Source organism: Schistocerca serialis, chromosome 5, assembly GCF_023864345.2.
Source record: "Schistocerca serialis cubense isolate TAMUIC-IGC-003099 chromosome 5, iqSchSeri2.2, whole genome shotgun sequence".
NCBI lineage: Eukaryota > Metazoa > Arthropoda > Insecta > Orthoptera > Acrididae > Schistocerca > Schistocerca serialis.
Window position 1 is genome coordinate 24,722,755 of NC_064642.1, and position 6,000 is coordinate 24,728,754.

The following is a 6,000-nucleotide window of genomic DNA, read 5'->3' on the forward strand; positions in this document are numbered from 1 at the left end:
GCCCTATGCAGGGCAAAAGAATGTGTGACACGATATTAGGAAGTATCCCACGACTTTAGCCACCTCAGTGTACCTTGTACATGGGTGTGTGTGTTGTCCTTAGCGTAAGTTAGTTTAAGTGGTGTGTAGGAGGGTTAGGGACCGGTGACCTCAGCAGTTTGTTCCCTTAAGAATGCACACCCATTTGAACATTCGTACCTCGTGCTTGGTAGGATGTCATTCCGTGTGCGGTACGATGGCGCGCAAGACGTTGTCGTTCGGACGGGCGGAGCTACCAGAGAACGGGGGGACCGTGCGGAGCTCGCTCTGCCCTCAGTGCCACGCCGCGCCCCTCTCCAGCGGCAGGCGCGGAACTAACGCGCCGCGGAGGACGGCAGAGGCAGAGGCAGAGCGGCCGCCGAGTGAGGCGCGGACAATGCGGCGACCGGCCGCCCACGCGGGCTCCACAGGGCGTAGCAGCGCGGGCTGTGCACTGTGTTCCAGCAGGGCTGTGCACTGTGTTCCAGCAGGGCCGTGGCCGCCGTAACACGACGCCGTCCAGCGTACTGCGTCCCTGAATATTCTAATGGCTAGCATTTCAGTGCAATACAACAAAGTTGGCAGCACAAACGCTATCCGTGTCCTGTATATAATGGAAGATTACGTAGAGAGTTTATACTCCTAAAAACACATTTTAATCCCTGTTGTTTCTGGAAAGACCACGGCCGTTCGAGGCTGTAGCTTATCGTTGAGCGGTGTCGCTTACTCACATTAGTCGGGACCTTACGACTGTCATACGAAAATGGACTCGATGGGTTCACCTTGGCCGTACTCAGTCCATGAAGAATCTCGACAGCCCCAAGCGACTAGCGCCAGAGAGGACAGACATACTGTCTCCCAATGGAGAGAAGCCTTCCGAAGTAAGAGTGATTTCAGGTGTGCCGCAGGGGAGTGTCGTAGGACCGCTGCTGTTCACATTATACATAAATGACCTTGTGGATAACATCGGAAGTTCACTGTGGCTTTTTGCGGATGACGCTGTCGTATATCGAGAGGTTGTAACAATGGAAAATTGTAATCAAATGCAGGAGGATCCGCAGCGAATTGACGCATGGTGCAGGGAATGGCAATTGAATCTCAATGTACACAAGTGTAATGTGCTGCGAATACACAGAAAGAAAAATCCCTTATCATTTAGCTACAAAATAGCAGGTCAGCAACTGGAAGCAGTAAATTCCATAAATTATCTAGGAGTACGTATTAGGAGTGATTTAAAATGGAATGATCATATAAAGTTGATCGTCGGTAAAGCAGATGCCACAGTGAGCTTCATTGGAAGAATCCTAAGCAAATGCAATCCGAAAACAAAGGAAGTAGGTTACAGTACACTTGTTCGCCCACTGCTTGAATACTGCTCAGCAGTGTGGGATCCGTACCAGATAGGGTTGATAGAAGAGATAGAGGAGATCCAACGGAGAGCAGCGCGCTTCGTTACAGGATCATTTAGTAGTCGCGAAAGCGTTACGGAGATGATAGATAAACTCCAGTGGAAGACTCTGCAAGAGAGACGCTCGGTAGCTCGGTACGGGCTTTTGTTGAAGTTTCGAGAACGTACCTTCACCGAAGAGTCAAGCAGTATATTGCTCCCTCCTACGTATATCTCGCGAAGAGACCCATGAGGATAAAATCAGACAGATTAGAGCGAACACGGAGGCATACCGACAATCCTTGTTTCCAGGAACATACGAGACTGGAATAGAAGGGACAACCGGTAGAGGTACTCAAGGTACCCTCCGCCACACATCGTCAGGTGGCTTGCGGAGTATGCATGTAGATGTAGATGTAGCTGTACTTGGTTGTACAGCGTCGGACAGCCACTTAGTGGGCCTTGAGTCGGGAAACGGGCTGCCGGTGCGAGTGCCATCAACCATGGCGAACTGGACAGTCATAGTTTGTATGAAACTCCCTGGCAGATTAAAACCGCGTGTCGGACCGAGACTCCAACTCGGGACCTCTACCTATCTTGGGGGACTGTTCCAGTCTCCAACAGACACACCGTTTTAAGCTGCCAGGAAGTTTCATATCGGCGCACGCTCTGCTGTAAAGTGAAAATTTCATTGAAATTTCTATCATTAACATTTTGGTCACTTCCTTTATTTGACCAGGTTTGTTGTAGATCTATCACCATGTGTACATTTCTTCTATAGGCATAATACATTACAACTGCACAGATTTTATCAGTGTTTTCATTTGTGTTACTGCTTGAGTAGAAGAGATTAGAAGTTTTTGTTTCATAACATACAATTCCAAGTCACAGTCTTCATGTACAGCAGACTATTCAAAACAAAAATAATTGGTTTACTTTTTTTCTTAAAATATCATCAGTATGATCTACTGCATTGGATACGTAATTGACGTACAATTGATATTCTTTTTTTCAAATAACAGTGTTTAATCCTACGTATCTTGCTGAAATTTTCAGATCGTCCATCATGAACATTTCCCCTGAATAATAACATTTCTGCACCAGTTTGTCGTATACCTTTCTTTTCAATAATTCTAAATTAATTTTCAGCAGTTTTCTTGCTTTTACTTTGTTGTAATTTTCCATACTAATATACTGCGCATTCTGGGGATAATATTTGACACGGTAGTTGGGGAGCATAAAAACAGTTTGATACGTGGTCTTGTAACTGTGTTGAAATTGATTTCCTGAAAATAAATCAGGTTTACTACGTTCAAAGATCTTCTTTCTCTTCTGTTTTTGTCTCACACCGCCTCACGCCACCAAGGCTAAGTAACCGATTCCGTACGATTAATTTAAGACATGGCCGCATGCCCTTCCTGTGCCCCCCGCGCAGCCCCCCCCCCCCTCTCCCCCAATCATGATGGATTTTGGAGCTAGTCAGTAATTAAGATAGTTAAAGAGTTAAAGAAAAAGAAAATCTGGATGCTGGACTTCGACGGTAGAAGAGAAGGAACTGTAGGACAACAAGGATTCGGGGCAAGGAATGAAAGGGCAACTCGCATGCTAGAATTTTGCACAGAGCAACAGTTTGGAAGGTAGGAGACGAGATACTGGCAGAAGTATAGCTGTGAGTACCGGGCGTGAGTCGTGCTTCGGCAGCTCAGTTGGTAGAGCACTTGCCCGCGAAAGCAAAGGTCTTGAGTTCGAGTCTCGGTCCGGCACACAGTTTTAATCTGCCAGGAAGTTTCATTTCGTTTAATAATCATGTCAGGAGGCTGCATACGTGGAAGAGACCTGGAAGCACAGGAAGATTCCAGATGGTTGTTTACTGCCTGACAAAAAAAGGGGAAGAAACCAGAAGGGGAGCATAAACGAAATGTAACTTTACAGGTTGCTAAGGTATGTGATGTTATTGCAATGATTACGAACTCGAATCATACTAATAAAGAATCTGGCTGTATTCCCTTCCAGCCTGGATGCATGCGCTGATTAGATTGGGAAGTGTCTCATAAGGCCATTGTATCCTCTCTTTAGGAAGCTTCTCCACACCTGTTATAACTGCTCCTTGACGTACTGAAGATGGCAAATAGGAGCAATCTGCTGAATTACAGATCCATATCAGTTCTGGCGTAACATCAAGCTCCAGCACGTTGGCCTGGAACGTTACAGCAGAAAGGGCTGTGAGAAGACGTCAGCCGATGGTGCGCTGACTAGGACGACACCGCGACAGGAGCGGCCCCTAGAAGAAGAGAACATAAGCGCCGCCCCGCTTATCGCGGCTGCCCTACAAGGCGAGCCCTTGTACTAATGCTTTAGCAGTGGCTTACGAACTGTTGTGTTTTGCCTGCATTGAAATTGTATATACCAAAGGAAATTCATTATTTGCACGTCACCAACTACTTGCGACACCTCTTTGTGAAAACGCAAAGTTAAGTTTTGTTACTTTACTTACTGTTATAAACTCCATTAATAAGATTTGCTTCAATTGTTATCTACCCATTCGAGAAAACAGTTTCCTAGGCACCCTATATTAGACGACTGGGCCTGATACGACATGAGTTATACGGAGAACCCGGTGCCTCGCGGCCACGGAATTTTCTTTTGTGTTTTGCTGGCGCCTTAATTCTCTCTTGTCTATACTCTGCGGGGGTGTTTACTTGCTTTAACAGTCTGTTATACCTTTTTCTCCAATCAGTGTTTACAGGTGGACGTTGCAGAAATTTTCTTTGCTTTAGTGCTTATTTTTCTTGCTTGCCTTGTATGTTTCTTCTAGTCGTCTCTTCCAGCATGACCACCCCACGAATCCTACCCCTTGCCCAGGCGCCACAGCTGCCAACGTTACATGCAACACTCCTGGAAATTGAAATAAGAACACCGTGAATTCATTGTCCCAGGAAGGGGAAACTTTATTGACACATTCCTGGGGTCAGATACATCACATGATCACACTGACAGAACCACAGGCACATAGACACAGGCAACAGAGCATGCACAATGTCGGCACTAGTACAGTGTATATCCACCTTTCGCAGCAATGCAGGCTGCTATTTTCCCATGGAGACGATCGTAGAGATGCTGGATGTAGTCCTGTGGAACGGCTTGCCATGCCATTTCCACCTGGTGCCTCAGTTGGACCAGCGTTCGTGCTGGACGTGCAGACCGCGTGAGACGACGCTTCATCCAGTCCCAAACATGCTCAGTGGGGGACAGAACCGGAGATCTTACTGGCCAGGGTAGTTGACTTACACCTTCTAGAGCACGTTGGGTGGCACGGGATACATGCGGACGTGCATTGTCCTGTTGGAACAGCAAGTTCCCTTGCCGGTCTAGGAATGGTAGAACGATGGGTTCGATGACGGTTTGGATGTACCGTGCACTATTCAGTGTCCCCTCGACGATCACCAGTGGTGTACGGCCAGTGTAGGAGATCGCTCCCCACACCATGATGCCGGGTGTTGGCCCTGTGTGCCTCGGTCGTATGCAGTCCTGATTGTGGCGCTCACCTGCACGGCGCCAAACACGCATACGACCATCATTGGCACCAAGGCAGAAGCGACTCTCATCGCTGAAGACGACACGTCTCCATTCGTCCCTCCATTCACGCCTGTCGCGACACCACTGGAGGCGGGCTGCACGATGTTGGGGCGTGAGCGGAAGACGGCCTAACGGTGTGCGGGACCGTAGCCCAGCTTCATGGAGACGGTTGCGAATGGTCCTCGCCGATACCCCAGGAGCAACAGTGTCCCTAATTTGCTGGGAAGCGGCGGTGCGGTCCCCTACGGCACTGCGTAGGATCCTACGGTCTTGGCGTGCATCCGTGCGTCGCTGCGGTCCGGTCCCAGGTCGACGGGCACGTGCACCTTCCGCCGACCACTGGCGACAACATCGATGTACTGTGGAGACCTCACGCCCCACGTGTTGAGCAATTCGGCGGTACGTCCACCCGGCCTCCCGCATGCCCACTATACGCCCTCGCTCAAAGTCCGTCAACTGCACATACGGTTCACGTCCACGCTGTCGCGGCATGCTACCAGTGTTAAAGACTGCGATGGAGCTCCGTATGCCACGGCAAACTGGCTGACACTGACGGCGGCGGTGCACAAATGCTGCGCAGCTAGCGCCATTCGACGGCGAACACCGCGGTTCTTGGTGTGTCCGCTGTGCCGTGCGTGTGATCATTGCTTGTACAGCCCTCTCGCAGTGTCCGGAGCAAGTATGGTGGGTCTGACACACCGGTGTCAATGTGTTCTTTTTTCCATTTCCAGGAGTGTAGATGTTTCAGTTCCGGACTCAAAAAATACCTACACTGTTCGACATGGTGCAGCTGCCATCGGCAATTGTAAAATAAACAGGTAACACACAGTTTGTAAATCCAATGAATGTGCTCTAAGTTATAATAAAAATCACATTATAATCTTAAATTTTTTAAACTGATTTGAATAAATAAAGAAACTCATCAGTCGGAAGAGTTTGCACCTGGCTTTGACGGCAGAAAACTCGTTGATCATATTTTCATAAAAAAATGGTTCAAATGGCTTTGAGCACTATGCGAC

At 48.4% G+C, this 6,000-nt stretch overlaps 1 long non-coding RNA gene across 1 annotated transcript in view; it reads left to right on the forward strand.

The window, feature by feature from the left end:
* The window catches only part of LOC126481564 (uncharacterized), a 172,825-nt gene extending 168,528 nt beyond the window's left edge, over positions 1-4,297 (forward strand). Inside the window, exon 4 of the long non-coding RNA XR_007587590.1 lies at positions 4,234-4,297. This is a non-coding gene — a long non-coding RNA (uncharacterized LOC126481564). The remainder of the gene's footprint in view (positions 1-4,233) is intronic.
* Positions 4,298-6,000: the final 1,703 nt, after the last annotated feature.